Here is a 16,942-nt window from a genome sequence, read left to right on the forward strand (position 1 = left end):
CCTTACAACTCAGCACTAGTTTTCTAGTTTGTCACAACCTATCTTCACATAATCAAGTTTGAGTCCTAATTCTTTGAATTTTTGTTTTAGGCTAAAAATACTTTTCCTTCAGAATTTTGACGGTAGTTTTCTGCCTTCTAGTTGCTTATTGTATCCAGCATTGTTTGTCAGACATCAATCTCCTTATTTATTGTTTGATAAATAGCCTGTTTTTCCTGTCGTGAAGACTTCTAGGGTTTGTGGGTGTGCGCATGTGATTGGACTCCTAACATTTCACCAACATGCGTTTTTTATATGGGGTATTTGTGGTTTATACTAATACCTCAGATCTTTCTTCTGGAAAATTGTACTTTTCATGAAAGGAGGGACGGCCTTTGCATCCTAAGGACCAGGCATAAAACCACCTCCTGCTCCCACTGCTTGGTTTTGAACTTAGGGCCTTCTCTGCTTTCGGTCCTCCTACTGACTGATCCTAGCATAGCCGGAAACTTTTGACTGTTGGTCTCCCCAGCAAGTCCGGGGTGGTACCTTTTCTCATTTCTTGTCAGTCAGCTTAGCCTTACAGTGGTTCGTAACTATCTTACAGGGGAACCCCTGGAGAGCAAGCTCTATGCTAGATTTCAAGGCCACACTCTCAGAGCTAGGAAGTGTAAATCCCACCCCACTCCAGAGGGGGCTGACAAGATGGCTCAGTGGTTAAGAGCACAAGCTGCTCTTTCAGAGGTCCTGAGCTCAATTCCCAGCAGTCACATGATGGCTCATCACCATCTGTAACGGGATCTGAGTCCCCCTGGTAATGTGTATGAAGGCAGAGTGCTCATATACATAAAATACATGAATAAATTTTTTAAAGTCTGTTTCAGAGAATTAGGGGGTGGTCTGTGATGTTGATGCTGTGTGTGTGTGTGTGGGGTAACCCCGAGAAGTGAAAGGTTCTCAACATCTCAGGCATGTAAATGGAGTACAGACACACATGCAGCCAAAACACTGTATAGACATAAGAAATTAAGTTAAGAGAGAGAAACCCGAGGGATATGGCTGTGACACCGTGCTTCCCATCTGAATATTTTCCTGCATACATGTATGGCTGGTGTATGTGTGCATGCTTGTGGAGGCCTGAGATTGGGGCCAGGTGAGTTTCCCAGTCACTCCTCTTTATTTACTGAGGTAGACTCTCGCTGAGCCTGTTGCTAGCACACTCAGCTGCTCTAGCTAGCCGGCTTGCTAGGGTCCTCCCAAGAGATGGAATACAGGAGCCAAGTCCAGATTTTTATCGGGTCTGGGGACTGAACAATGGTTATTACACTTGGGCTGCAAGTACCCTGTCTACTGGAATTGCTCCAGTGCCCAAAGTACACAGGAAGAAACCACGTGGGCAGAAAGTGAGATGCCAGACAGGCAAGTGGATGGTGGCTCCTGCTGAACCGGGGACTGATACTGTGATGCTGTTGGAAGACAGATGGCCGCCAAATTCCACAAAGTCCCCTCTCTAGGGCCATCCTGAAACTGCCGGGTTACTCAGACCCAGATATTACATCCCTCACCTAGACAGTTAAAGACATTGTGTCCAGATGTACCACTTATGTACACGTGAGCCCCAAAGGAGGGAGAAAAGCCCAGGAAGGAACCCACGCCCAGGGAAGCACCTCTGAATAACACCGGGAAGTGTTCTTGGTTTTGGCACACTGGGTTCAGGCAGGGCAGTGAAGATCTGGAGAAACTCCACTGCTGATAGGGCTGCCCTCTGGGGGCCAAGGCTGCTGCCCTGCTCTCCTTCAGCCTCTGGGGCTCCCTTTTGTAGTAGGCAGTGGCTGCCACATCTTTCCAGATGCCTCTGGCTTCTGTCTTATCCATCTCCTGAGCACCACGATTGCTCAGCCCAATCCTTTGAAAAGCTCTCAGGGAGAACTTTCCCTCGGGATGGAGACCCTCCAACTTTAAAGACCAGACCGAGACACCACAGGATGTAATCAGCAAGAGGATTTGGTTTATTGTCGGGATACACAGGCACAGGCACCTGCGGGCGCTTCAGTCACTCGGGGGACTGGCGCGCCCCACGGAACCAAGGATGGGCTTTTTATAGGATTTTGGGGAGCAGAAGCAAGCATACAGAAGCAGATGCATGGTTACAGGGATATAATTGGTGGATTCTAATATGGCAAGGGTTTAGCCCGGGGGCAAGTTTCCTAGCTACCTTCCTGAAACATAAGGACTGACTCGGCCCCCCAAGGGTTCAGCCCGGGGGCAAGTTTCTTAGCTACCTTTCTGGAACATAAGGACTGACTCGGCCCCCCAAGGGTTCAGCCCGGGGGCAAGTTTCCTAGCTACCTTCTTGGAACATAACGGCTGACTCGGCCCCCCCACCAGGGTGTGGGACCTCTCCCGGGGCTTTTCTCATTGTCAGGTGCTCAACCGAAGTCATCCTGTTGCCAGGCCTTCAACCAAACACATCCTGCTTGGCAGCCGCTGTGTACTCAGTGTTCTAACCTTTCCCTGAACCAGTCATCTTAAGTACAGCCTTGCAAAATGGCGTTACTGCTGCTAAGCTGGGGTCTTTTACCTTTTGGTCTGTTTTTCTTCTCCAGAGTCCTGGTTATTGCAAACCTTTTGAGCAATGACCAGTAACTGGGACCTACTCATACCCTCAAACCCTTCTAACTTCTTTATAGGGATAAAGCCCATGAGTCATGGGTATAAGTATTTGTTAGTTTTCCCAAATAGCTAAGGCTCTGGATGGGTGGAAGCCTATTTCAGCTGCACCCCATATCAGGAAGGCTTTGTCTCATTAGAAACTGTGTTTGGGAGACAGACCTTCCTTTCTCTAATAGACGAGATAGATGTTCATTGGGTGATTACTAACCACTCCCTCCTCAAGCCCTTACAGGCTCTGCAGCAGACCCAGGGCTTGTTCATCAAATGGTATTCTTACTCACATCTGAGCCTGCTCACAAAGTCCAGCCTGGCGTCCTTGTGTGTGCAAAGAGGATACTGACCTGGAGCCAACATGGAAAGACCCATACCCCATTCTCCTTGCCACCCCTGCAGCAGGGAAGGTCTCTAGTGTTCTCCCCCACACCTAGCTAAAGGAGAAAACAGAGGACAATGATAGATGGGTTGTCACCAGGTCCTCTGACCTCCTAAAGACAAAACTAACACAGGCCCTATGACTATGATTGTCCTGTTTTGTTTTCTCTGTATCCTCATGGGAAAGGCTACTAACTCCCATAAGACAACCAATCAAGGGTAATTAGATAAACTTTAGCCATGGTCAGAAATAAGGCTAAGGATAAGAAAAGAGACACCAAGAATCTGATAACTGGTAATAGCCCCTGTCCCCACCTCTACCCTCCCTGGTTCACCATTCTACTTATAGCCATTGCTCTTTGGCTGCTGTAGCTCCCCCACTTGATAACTGAACTATAACAACTAGGATTTGGTTTTCATGCATAAGGCTCGGTGCTACATGACTCAGGCATGTTTTCTATATAATACCGGCCAGCAATAAAGATACTCTTCTGGCTTTGTTGTTTGTCTTTCCAGGTTGGTTTTTGTTTTGTTGGAGACAGAGTCTCAATGGCGTAGCTCTAGCTGACCTGGAACTTTCTGTATAGATCAGGCTGGCCTCAAACTGACAGATACCTACAGTGTCTGCCTCCCCAGTGCTGGGATCAAAGGTGTGCAGCACTATACCTGGCTGTCGGTGTCTGTGTGGTGGCTGTGAAGGACCCTAGTTCTTGCTGAAGTGTAAGAGCTATTAAGAGGCTTAGCCTGGTAGAAAGTAGGTAGGTTATGGAGTTCCTGTGAAGGACCCTAAGGGCTTTTGCCAGCTTTACACCCACCGCCTCAGGTCAAGATTAGGCTAAGAACCAGCTTCCCGCCTTCAGTCAAGGCTAGGCAAAATTCCATTCTCTGCCCACAGTTCTTAGAAGGAACAGGGACATTCTTGAAAACCCACAGAACGTACTGACTGATAGTCACCTGACCCTCTGCTCCCAGATAGAGTTCTAATGTAAGTCATATGCTTGCTAGCCAATAGATTCAAAGGTCAATATGCTTAGCCAATAAGTTCAAACTGTAACCTTGCTGATATAACCTGTACCCCTAAAAAGTATAAAAATTGCTTGCTATAGTCATTAGGGGTCACTTTCTAGTCACCCACCACAAGGGGCTGATTGAAGGCTGACCCCCATGCGCTGGAGAATAAACCTCTCGTGTTTGCATCGAACTCCGTTCTCATGTCTCACTTGGGGGAAGGGGCTCCCAGTAGTTAAGACTCACTTCAAGCCTTACAGTTTCTTGCTACATAAAGAATGTTAACCACTAGCCAAGGGCAGCAGCTCATTTGGTAGTGATGGCTGCATTAGTCAGGGTTCTCTAGAGTCACAGAACATATGGAATGTCTCTCTATATTAAGGGAATTTATTGTGATGACTTACAGTCTGTATTCCAACAAATCCAACACTGGGCAACTGTGAATGGGAAGTCCAAGAATCCAGTAGTTGCTCAGTCCCACAAGGATAGTTGTTTCAGCTGGGCTTCTGTAGAAGTGGGTTCCAACCGATGTGCTGGTAAGTAAGTGCAAGCAGGAGAAAAAGGATGAATCTTCCTTCTTCCATTGTCCTTGTGTAGGCCTCCAGCAGAAGGCATGGCTCAGATTAAAGGTGTGTGTCACCACGCCTGGATCTGGGACTTGCTCTGTCCCAGGCTGACCTTGAACTCCAAGAACTTGCCTTAGTCTCCAGGGATTCATAACCACTATGCCTCAAAATCTCCATGCCAAGATCCAGGTTAGAAACATGTGTTTTCCAGCCTCAATATCTGGATCATGGGTGTGCCCTCCAATTCTGGATTGTAGTTCATTCCAGATACAGTCAAGTTGACAACCAGGAATAGCCATTACGATGGCCTAGCATGCATGAAGCCCTGGGTTCAGTCCCGGGTAGATGGAGGCAGCAGAATCAAAAGTGCAATTTCAACAGCTGCCCAGAGAAGAACAAAGAGAGAACCATACCATCTGTAAGCAACCACATAGCAGGAAAGGAATGAGGAGGAGACAGAGACCCTCAGAGGAAGAGTCAAAAGGCACACTTAGACTCTGGCCAGCAGATGAGACAGAAAAGAAGAAAAAGGGAAACTTACAAATATTTACCTCAGGCTTCACAGAGAACTGCACCAGGGGTGAATTCTTCAGGAAGGAAAAATACGTTATCTCATTATTTACCATGGCTAAAGGTGAAACAGGTTTCCTGAGGTGTGGTATTTTAGCCTGCTGATTGGCTGATCAGCTGAATTAATACAAGTAGCGTAGCTTCTAATGTTAGGCTACTCCAGGTTAGAGAAATAGCTTCCCTCAATGAGCCCCCACAGACCCCGTATCAGGATTTCTGGAACATTCCTCTCTGAAGAGGAATGCAACAACCCCGGGAGACACTGGGAACTGGACTGAAATTGGGAAATAGATACAGTCCACTTTTACCAAGGAGATCAGTTTTGGTCTCTAGAAGGGTTAGAAGCCATGAGGTAAGATATGACTGGAGTTTTGGTCACACCCTTGAGTAACTCCCTCTGGGCAAGGGTATTCATTTTGGAGATAAGAAACTGGAACTCCCTTTTGGAGTTTTTCCAGGAGAACCAAGGACATGCCTGGACCTTCTGATTTCCCTCCCCCGCCCCCAAACTTCCTAGTCAGTTTATAATTCCTTTCTCATCAAAGCAGGAATGCAAATTCTGAAGAGCCACTGAAGTCTGTGGCCGAGTGCTCATGGGAGTGAGAGATGCTTATAAAGTGAGCTGCAAATGCATCACTGGCTGGTCTGACAGAGTTTTCATTCCAGTGATTTCTCAAAATCATCTGCAGATATTTTGACTCAGATTTTAGTCTTAGTGTCCTTCATTCTTGAAAAAAAAAAATTGCTCAGAATAGTCAGTGCTGTCCAAAGGTGCTGAGGTAGGGTGCAAGTGGAGTGAAGGATCTCTGTCTCTGCTAAGATAGGACGTAAAGGCTAGTAAGTTATCTTCAAGATGAACATCAGACGGTAGCTCCCTGCATTCCTTGTAAAACTAGCAAGCCAGATGGACACATTGTTAAAGTTCCTTTTAAATATTTATGTTTGTGCCTAGAGACTAATGTAGCTTCAGTCTTGATCAGAGAAGCCTCTTTTACAGTGGACAGGTCACAGAGACTGGTTAAAGTGCTGAAGACCAGAAACTGCTGAATGCTTTGCCCCAATAGGGTGTCAGCATCACCCACTGTGAGGCCCAGGGAACCTTGGGGAAGGAAGTAGAAAGCTTGTGGGAAATAAAGGTTGGGGGAGGGGAGTGCAGTGGGGTGCTGTCTTCTGAATGCAACATGGAGGTTGTACCCATGAACACAGAGCAGTCATGACTGCCTGCATGGGGAGAGAGAGAAGGAGGGAGGCAAGGAGAGAGAGAGGGAGAATATGAGACTGGAGAGATGCTTGCTTTTCCAAAGAGTTCCGTTCCCAGCCCCTACGTGATGCCATCTGTAACTCCAGTTTCAGGAGACCTGATGCCCTCTTCTAACCTCTTGGGCACCAGCACACATGTGGTAAACATACATCCCGTGCAGGCAAAACATATGTAATTCCGAGAAAAACATTTCTAAAGGAAGGAAGATGGAGGCCTAGTTAGTAAGAGGAGGTTGGGTGGGGTAAGGGAGTGGTGCTGTGAGAACAGAACAAAGTACACTGTATGGTGTTGTCAACATTTTTAAATTAAATTTAAAAATTGGGAGGTTATTTATATCAACTGAAAGTGGAGCGGCAAATATACTAAGCTATCATCTTCCCAGAGATGTTGAAATGTTTTAAATTTCTTGTGTCAAATTGAAAAGCGAGCCTATGTGTTTTCTCTCTTTACAGGACTGTGTTTAGACGCATAATACCGTTTGCTTTAGTCGAAGCTTGCTGTGATCTCACTTTCCTTCCGAACACTATTATGATTTGAAACATTGTATTGCTAAGACAGCTTTCACTCTGAAGACTCACGTTCAACTCACTTAAGTTAAGTGGTTAAAGCCACTAAAATGCTAAGCCTCTGAGGCAGTGTTCATCATCAAGTTCTGGCATGGATTTTTGTTGCTACTATACATTTTATTCTTAGTAGTAGCAAATTTCAACATGTGACCTCAACTCAGCACCAGCCCTTTTAAGAAGTCTGTCCTTGGGGGTTGGGGATTTAGCTCAGTGGTAGAGTGCTTGCCTAGCAAGCACAAGGCCCTGGGTTCGGTCCCCAGCTCCAAAAAAAAAAAAAAAAAAAAAAAAAAAAAAAAAAAAGTCTGTCCTTGGCTTGGCAATGTTTAGTCTCTAGGTCCCTGCAACAGTCATGGTCTTGATGGTGATTTGCATGATGTTAGCCTTTTTTAAAAAAGATTTATTTATTTATTAAATATAAGTACACAGTAGCTGTCTTCAGACACACCAGAAGAGAGCATCTGAGCCCATTACAGATGGTTGTGAGCCACCACGTGGTTGCTGGGAATCGAACTCAGGACCTCTGGAAGAGCAGTCAGTGCTCTTAACCACTGAGCCATCTCTTTAGCCCAATGTTAGCCATTTTTAACTCTGCGGTGCATAGATGCTATTGGTGTTCTTTACAAGGATTCTTCATTAAAGGTGAATTTGGGGCAGCAATTGTACTGACTTCTATTAATTTTCTAAGTCCCCCTCTTTTACCTACCATCATTGGAGCACCATCCGTAACTGGACCAAATATGTTGACAATAGACAAAGACAAGTCCAGAGCATGTATTCTTGCTTCTTCCCATAAATCTCTTGAGGCCATTTCCAGAGGCGCCACGTTCATCGGCAATACCATGAGTAAGGGTGGCAGGTGAAGACATTATCTGAGTGTTCATACTGCCATTCATCACCAAAGATTCCATTTAAAATTAGTGCTTCTGTTCTCCAAACTTCTTTGAATAGGTTTTTCCTAGATTCTTTTTTTTTTTTTTTTTTTTTTTTGGTTCTTTTTTTTCGGAGCTGGGGACCGAACCCAGGGCCTTGCGCTTCCTAGGCAAGCGCTCTACCACTGAGCTAAATCCCCAACCCTTTTTCCTAGATTCTTTCATTTGTTTGGCTGTTGTCTGGTGAGACAGACTCATTTTAGAAACACCCCTTTTCTCCTCAAGGCATAGTATATCTGTCTACCCTTCTCTCTATATATTGCTTAATAAATTCGCTATCGGCAAATGGCTTTTTTTGCCATCAGATATGCCCCTTCATAATAGCTTTTTTTTTTCTTTTTCTCTCTTTTCTTTTTTTTTCTTTTTTTTTTGGAGCTGGGGACCGAACCCAGGGCCTTGCGCTTGCTAGGCAAGCGCTCTACCACTGAGCCAAATCCCCAACCCCTCATAATAGCTTTTACAATGGAATCCTTCCCAGTCTTAATTTCTGAAACACTGGGGAAGAGGGTTGAGCTCGAGTGATGGTTCGGGTTAAGAACATTTGCTGATCTTTCAGAGGATCGAAGTTCGGTTCCCAGAATCCGGGCAGGCCAGGCAGTTCAGTGTCCGTAACTCCAGACACCCTGGCCTCCTTGTACATGTGGCACAAAATCACAATGTGTTAGGAAACAAACACACTGTTTTGTTGCAAAGACAGATCGTTTCTGGGCTCTGCCATGTTGTCCTTGTATAGATACCTTTTCAATCAGTCTGCTACAGTTGGACATCATTTGCCTTGAGAAGAAAACAATCTGTCTTCACTCATGACTCTTCTTTTAGGGTTCTGTTTTCCTTCCCTTGAAGAAGCCATACTGGGATTAAAAACATACCAATAGAAAAGGGATTCTATGTATTTTACTATAAACATTAATTTTTAGGGAAACAGAAAATGAAGTTTAGACCCTTTCACATTGCAGTTGCTGGAGGAATGCAAACCAGAGGGCTGATGGCAGCAGTGGAGAATGTGTGAGGCCTGACTGAGGTGTGGAAAGGCCCTTACCAATCAAGTAAGACTAGTGCCTTGTCTACTAAACAACACTAGGTGTCTGTCATTCTCACTGGGACATTAAAACATTACTAAGGAGGGGTTGGGGATTTAGCTCAGTGGTAGAGCGCTTGCCTAGGAAGCGCAAGGCCCTGGGTTCGGTCCCCAGCTCCGAAAAAAAAGAAAAGGAAAAAAAAACATTACAAAGGATTGGTGTATCACTTGCCAATTCACCTAGACCATCTGATGGTGCCAGTCCAACTGCTCTTGAGGACGGTGGAAGCCACTCACACCGTGAGACTGAAACCATTCTGTGTAAACATCAGGAGTACATGTATACTTGGTTTGCATGACATCACCTGTAAACTGATGCTAAAGAATGCCACAACTGGACTGCCCCCCCCACGCACCTAAAATATTTTCTCATGCTTTACATGTGTTTATTGTTTTCCTCTGGGTCTCATTCAAAGCTACGGCATCATACACTTTCAGAATCAGAATTAGAATAGAATTGTGTGGAAGCCAAGACCGTTTGTCTCAAACTGATTAGTGAATAAATGAGGGGACCGTCACTCAAACACCAAGGGGTGGACTTGTGATGGCTAATCTTGGTTGTCAACCTGAGTTCAACTGGAATATCTTAAAATCTGAGCAGCTGGACACACCTGGGAGGGGGTTTTCTTGATTGGCTCATTTGAGGTGGGAAAAACCCACCCAATATAGAAGAAAGGTCCCATGCTATGGACATAGTTGCAACTGAGGATGGAGATAGATGTATGCATATATGTTTGTGTATGTGTGTGTACATATATATGTATGTGTATGTATGTGGTTGATCTAGGGGAAAGGCAGCTTTTATTGGAAAATCCCCAAAAGACATCTGGATGAGGAGATGGACTAGGAGTCTACTAGGGACTGAGTAGATGAAACACCGTGCGGCAGCTAGGACAACAACAGGAGGGTCAGCCAGGAAGCCAGAAGGAAGCAGGAACATAGGTTCAAGGTAGTGATGGCTGGACTAGCTCACAATGAGCACCTGCCCCTGTACGAGGTTCAGGGATGTTTCTCCCTGAGTTGTGGGACATGGAGAAGTTGCTAGATTTGGAGCAGAGGTGAGAAGCAGTTACATGATCTGAACAAGTTTTTGGGGGAGCTTTGCCATCCCAGCAGCCTTTTGAGATCAGACCCAGTCTTGGAAGCTGGACCTGGTGATGTCAGGCTACAGAGATTAATTTGCTGTGTGCTCCAAATAGCCCCAAGATTAGTTTGGGGTCCAGCCTGAGTCACTGGCAGGGACTTGAAGATCAGAATTAACAGCTGCGTATTTCTACTGTTTGGAAAGTTAACTCTTCAGCCTCCTGAGACGAAAAGCAACTGAGAGGCTGGCACAACCATGCTCCTGGCTACTGTCTGGCAAGTACAATATGTTTGGGGCTTTCCCCCAGTGTCAAACTGTAGATAAAATGGGAGAGAGCCAACCATGTATCACTGGGCCAGAAATAACTGTTCCCGTGTCAACAAGAAAGCTTTGTGTGTTTGTTCGCTTCCTCCTCCCAGGCACCGTTTTGTTCTTGCTGCTGGTTAAAAGGCAACTTTTACATAGAAGTACAGCAGGAAGTATTTAAGTTAGATAAAAAAGAGAGACTGCTTGGCCACATGATTGACTACAGGATTAGGTTCCCAGGGGTATTATGGAATCTGACTTTAACTCATTGTTGAATAATTTAAGGGCAGTGAGGGATTGGTATTGATGCAATTCTTTTAAAATCGTGTTTTGGGATTCTGAGAAAATGGGAGCGCCTTGTGATCGGGAGCCCTGGGGAGATTTCCTGGAGTTGAACTGTCCTCAACGTTGGCTCAGAGTGGAGAGGCTAGCCTGGTAGAGGGACAAGGAGGGCGGAGCAGGTAGGCTGTTCTGTGAGTGGGAGCAGGCGGTGCCAGGGCACAGTATGGAAAGCTGAGAGGCTTGGCCTGGGAATTTACAGACCACAGAAATGGACGGGGACTCAAGTTTCTGGGCTTCAGTGGCCACCTACTTTTAGAGGCAAAAGGCAGCTTATTTCTATACATTGGTGAGACTCAAAAATCGAAGGACATCACAAGGGCAGGTGCTTGCTAATGTTCCCACTTCTGCCCTGGCTCCCTGAAGCACTCTTTTGGAAATCCCAGGTAAATGAAGAAGGGACTCTGGATTAACAAAGTCCCTGAAAAAGTCTTCTGGATCCCCTGTGTGGCCCTGTCTCTCCGGCCCAAGACAAGCAGGGCTGCCTTCATGTAACCCATGTCCGGTGACAGCCAGCCCTAAAGCAAGTACAGGCGTGAGAGCAGTGCGTCTGGGCTGCATCTGGCTTCTCTCTTTTCTCCATCTCTCTCCCTCTTTCCCTGAATCGTCCATAGGAGGAAGGCCACGGGAAGAAGTGAGAAGCAGGCTGCCTGCCCCTGGTGTGGTATTTAACTAGCACATCACTAGTTTTTTTGTTCTTTTTTTTCCGGAGCTGGGGACCAAACCCAGGGCCTTGCGCTTCCTAGGCAAGCGCTCTACCACTGAGCTAAATCCCCAACCCCACACCACTAGTTCTTAATTAGCTTGTTTGCTCTCTGAGGAAAGCAGTTTGTGATGTTTACTCATTTCCATGGTCTCAGTGTGGCTGTCTCCAACTACCAAAGTGATATCCTGACACAGAGTCAGGAAGAGAAGCCCACAGTAAAATGGAGAACCAGCAGAAGCCAGCAATCACTCCCAAACCAAGAATCAGATAGAGGTGGAAAACTGTAATCGATTGAGTTGCTGCCTGCTCCTTTTACTTAAAGAGCCCGGAAGGTTTCTGGTAATTACTGTTCAGTGGTTAAAACAAACAACAACAACAACCACCCCGGAGTTTCAGTTTAGGGAGTAGAGAGACAAAAGCAAACTTGTTGGGGAGGGATTGGGGGGTGCTTCTACCTTGTGATTTATAGTTAAGATGGGAGGGTGTTGAACTCAGGAGTCTGCACCCATTCCTGAGGAAATATTGGGTTAATGGCTGCTGGGGAAGGGAAATATATTTTTCCTCAGTGGTGTAGCTACTGGCAAAGTGCCCATGTACCTGTAAACCTTTTCCCAGTGTTTCTGTAACTATCCCTAAGTTTACTGGCACACACACACACACACACACTCTGAAAAACATGTTGGGAAAGAGGTGGAGGACCCGCAGGATCTGAGCTGTCAGGAGGGTATTGGGTGAATATGACCAAAATATATTACGCATGTGTGAAACTGTTACAATGAAACCCATCACTGTACAGTTAAATAAATAATAATAAAACTTTGAACAGTAAACTTTCAGCAGGGCAGGGTGATGCTCACTGTTAGTCATAGCCCTCAGAGGCAGATTTGTATGAGCTACAGGCTAGCTCGGGCTGTACAGTGACTCTTTGTTTTTTGTCTTTTTAAAGAATTAAACTTGCATTTGGTTATATCCCATGGGTGGCAGCCACCCAGTGAATGGGTAGCACTGGTGATTTATTTACATCCTTAAAACTATAAGATACCTAAAAGCAGTAATTATTATCCTGAGACTAAAAATTGGAAAGTAACCATGAAATCTCTGCCTGCTCCACTCCCTATATTCAAAAGCAGGATTCGGGCCTCTTTCTAGGCGGTAAGGTTATCTTTGGAGAGTTTTCTGGGTGTTCCCAAACAGGTGTCACCAAAAATGAAAACAGCTACCTCACGGATTGAAGAAAGGAAGGAAGGAAGGAAGGAAGGAAGGAAGGAAGGAAGGAAGGAAGGAAGAAAAACTTCAAAGCAACTAGTTTCAAAGCAGCTAGTATAGAAGACTGCGCGTGGTGGGTGGACAAAGCAAACCGGAAGAGGCTTCTCCTGTGCACAGTAGGTTTGCAGTCGTAGCTGCTAACCTCTTTGTTGGTTGCTGGGATCCCGCGCTCTCCTAGCCAAGTATCTTTATCGTTGTAGGGAGATCACAGCCAACGTTTTCTATTTCGGATCTGTTCTGCGCCTGCCTCAGGGTGTCACTCGGAAGCCGTAGAGGACCCGCCCCAAGCCGGTTCAAGTCCCCCGGGTCAGGACCGGAGGCAGGCAGGACATTTAAGGGGATCCAACGTCAACAGAAAGAACTGAGTGGCTGAGTCTCTATGCGCGGCTCCGACCCACTGAGAAATGCCAGAAAAGGAAGGCCGCCTCCCGGCCACCGGGTTCACGGCGTCTCAAAGAGGATTGGTGGCTGGGCACTGTGGTGACAACGGCAGTCCAGCCTTCTGGCTCGGCGTGGCTGCAGCGGTAGGGGTGGCCTGCGCGCCACAGCAGCTACTGCACAGTGCTGGTCCCACAGAGACCAGCAGCATCGGGGAAGAACTATACAAAGTGGATCCGATGGAGCCACAAAAGGCGGGGACCAGAAAAGAGAACAGATACATTGTGTTAAAGTGGTTTACGCATGCGCAGGACCAAATTTACGCTCATGGGTGGAGTCTGCAGGTTATGGGAGGAGCAGAGCAAAGAGACTCAATTTGTCTGAGCTGGAGGCTGTGCTTGTCGTCTCCCACATGGTCTAGCGGTTAGGATTCCTGGTTTTCACCCAGGCGGCCCGGGTTCGACTCCCGGTGTGGGAACGCCAAAGTCTTTTAAACTAAAGATCCTGGGTTCACACTGGCCTGACTCAAGAAGAGAGTTTTTAGAGTTTATATCCTATTCTCTGAGCTGCAACGGATTTAAAGGAAACCAAACAATGACAGCGTACAGGGTTGGAGATAGCACTCCCCTCTGCTGGCAATTGGATCTATTCGAAGAGATCGTGCTCTTTGAAAGAAAAGAAGCAACTGCTGGGGATTATAAACGCTGAGGCTGCATACTCCATTCTCCAAGGAGTCCCAGACCTGCAGTTCAGACATCTCACTTAACTGATGTTAAAAGGGGAGACAGGAAACAGATTCAGGGATAGCTCACGCTCTTGCTGGGTGACCCGCATGAAGACCAAGCTGCACATCTCTTACATATATATATGAGTGAGGAGACTAGGCCTAACCCGTGCTAGCTCTTTGGTTAGTGATTCTGTCTCTGGGAGACCCAAGGGTCCAGGGTAGTTAACTTTTTGTTGGTTTTCCTGTGGAGTTCCTGTCCCCTTCCGGGCCCTCAGTTCTTCCCTTAAATCTTCCACAAGACTCCCAGGATCTATCTAATGTTTGGCTGTGGGTCTTTGCATCTGTTTCCATGGACTGTTGGGTGGAGCCTCTCAGCGGACAGCTATGCTAAGCTCCTGTCTGCAACATAATACCATCTTGGGCTGCTTTGTCTGGCCTCAGAGGGAGAGGATGTGCCTGGTCCCACAGAGACTTGATGTACGTGTCCGTGCCGGGGTGAGGGCGGAGGCTGGGGAGGGGGTAGGAAGGTGAGGGGTGGGGAGAGCACCCAGGGAAGCCTCCCCTTCCCAGAGGAGAAGGGGGATGGGGGAAATGGGCGGGGTGGGGGAGCTATGGTAGGGGGCACTGGGAGGAGACAGGGACTGGATATTGGGAGGCAAAATGGATAAATAATTGAATTTATGAAAAAAAGGAAGAGAGAGAGAAGAAAAATAGGCTTCCAGAAATACTTAGCATAAGTAAGAATGTGATTTATGCAGTTCAGTTTTGGGGTCTGGAAGTTCGAAGTAGAGTAACTTCCTTACACTGGCTTTCTTGCTAACCAAGTCCAAGAGATGTAGACCAGCGGCGCACAGCAAGAGACATGTTTGCTTCTCCTTGCCCCTTCCCCACTGCGCTCGAAACCTGTCTCCAATAATGGGCTCTGCCTCTCCCCTCCAAGTGTTAGCCTGGCCTAACCAGATCTACTTGGTTTCCAGATCAGATGAGACTAGTTGTCAGGGGACACTACTTTGATGATGTTCTGTAACTGTAATTGTCTCCTGAGGGTCCCACCTTTAATCAAGTTGGTTGTTTTAAATTAACACGTGGCAGTAGGCATTGGATTATATATGAGCCCAAGAGAAGATTCTCAAAGCATGGCAGACTCTAGCCACCAAATTTGAATTCCTACATGATTGAGTACCACAGAAGATGAATTTTGAAGTCATTTGAATTTTTCATTCAGCCCATGTTCACACTGTAACTACACCGACACGATAATAACTACATGACCATTACTCAGTCCATGTTCACACTGTGGTTCATGTTCACACTGTAACTACACAGACACGATAATTTTATTTTTTGTTTGGCCTTTAATTTTTTTTTATTTTTAAAAACAAGATTTTATTAATTCCTTGAGAATTTTATACATGTATTCATTATAATTCGATCATATGCACCCACTAATCATACCTCCCAGATCTACTCCCACCCTGTCACCTCTTCCCAACTTTGGGTCCTTTTATTTTTTAAATGACCTACAAAGTCCAGTTTTTGTGGTCTCCATATACTCATGGGTGTGGGAACATCTACTGGAGCATGCTCAGCCTACCAGGGACCACATGCTTAAGGAACACAGACTCTCCCTTCCCCAGAAACCATAAACTGTCAGTAGTTCCTCAGCTCAGATCGAGGATTCAGGATCCTCTCCCCCATCCACGCTGGAATGCCGATTGGCTTGACCTTGTATAGGTCTTGTGCAGGCTACCACAGGTGCTGATGGTTCATGGATCTGTGGTTCAGAAGACACCAGCTCTGGTTCTCCCACATTTCTGGCTCTAAAATTCTCAAGGAATTAATAAAATCTTGTTTTTAAAAATTATTGTCTTTTTTTTTTAAGATTTATTCATTTATTATATATAAATACACTGTAGCTGTCTTCAGATACACCAGAAGAGGGCATCGGATCCCATTACAGATGGTTGTGAGCCACCATGTGGTTGCTGGGAATTGAACTCAGGACCTCTGGAAGAGCAGTCGGGTGCTCTTAACTGCTGAGCCATCTCTCCAGCCCATGGCTCTTACAATCTTTTGGCCCCTCTTCTAAAATGTTCTCTGAGCCTTGTGAAGAGAGGCTGTGCTGTCAATGTCCCATCTGTGGTGATGCACTCCACAAATACCTTCTGTATGTGACCAGTCGTGAGTTTCTGCACTAACACTGTCCACCACACCAAGAAGCTGTTCTGATGAGGTCTGAGCTAATCTACAAGTATACAGATAAGATAGCAGGTTGGGGGTTGGGGATTTAGCTCAGTGGTAGAGCGCTTGCTTAGCAAGCGCAAGGCCCTGGGTTCGGTCCCCGGCTCCGAAGAAAAAAAAAGACAGCAGGTTGATGCTTTGTCCATTTAGCAAAATAATAGTAGTGAATTTATCAGTGAGCTCTGAGCTCCCAAATCAGGATGTTTGTTTGTTTGTTTTTTAATTAATAAACCAAATTGATTTGGGGCATTTGAGCTAACTGCATTTCTCAATACATTTGCTTTTTTGCACATAGTCACAAACTCTGAGGGACTTTGTTTTATACACCTCAATAAGTAGACTTCAAGGTATCCTCTGTGTGTTCCCTGAGAGTTTGCCTTATGCCTCACACAAGCATCCTATATAATCACAGCATTAACACTCCACACAGGCACAGGAAAGGGAGGATGCATATGAAAATTAACTCCCTAACGTGGGGACTCTGACTAGGAAAAACACTGAATACTTGGAAAATCACTGGAACAAATAATCAAAATTCAATTTGCAAACACCTACAAGGCCACAGGGTAATCAACCCCATTACTTCATGAAAAACAAAGTTATTGGATGAATCTAATTTCCTTTTGTCACAGAGGGACAGGCATGGTGGATGTGGGGAGCAGGCAAGGCTCCTACCCTGACTTAAGAAAGCCTGGGGTGTTGTGTCTTGTTGTCCCTAAGCGAGTGTAGGAAGGGTCCTTCCTGTGTGTGTGGCAGACAAGAAGCTCAGCTTCAAAAGTCACCTTCCTCCTCAGTGTCCCCTGTCCTTCTCCTTATCGTTCAAGAGGTCATCTGGGTTCTTCTTCATCTTTCAGTCCTCCATTTTCTCCATCTCTAAAGTGGGGACCTAGTAG

The 16,942-nt window shown here is 46.0% G+C and overlaps 1 non-coding gene across 1 annotated transcript; it reads left to right on the plus strand.

The window, feature by feature from the left end:
- Positions 1-13,487: 13,487 nt before the first annotated feature.
- Positions 13,488-13,559, plus strand: Trnae-uuc7 (transfer RNA glutamic acid (anticodon UUC) 7). The gene has a single exon. It is a non-coding gene; the product is annotated as a tRNA-Glu (tRNA).
- Positions 13,560-16,942: the final 3,383 nt, after the last annotated feature.

Source organism: Rattus norvegicus, chromosome 15 (genome assembly GCF_021556685.1).
Source record: "Rattus norvegicus strain SHRSP/BbbUtx chromosome 15, alternate assembly SHRSP_T2T, whole genome shotgun sequence".
Classification (NCBI taxonomy): domain Eukaryota; kingdom Metazoa; phylum Chordata; class Mammalia; order Rodentia; family Muridae; genus Rattus; species Rattus norvegicus.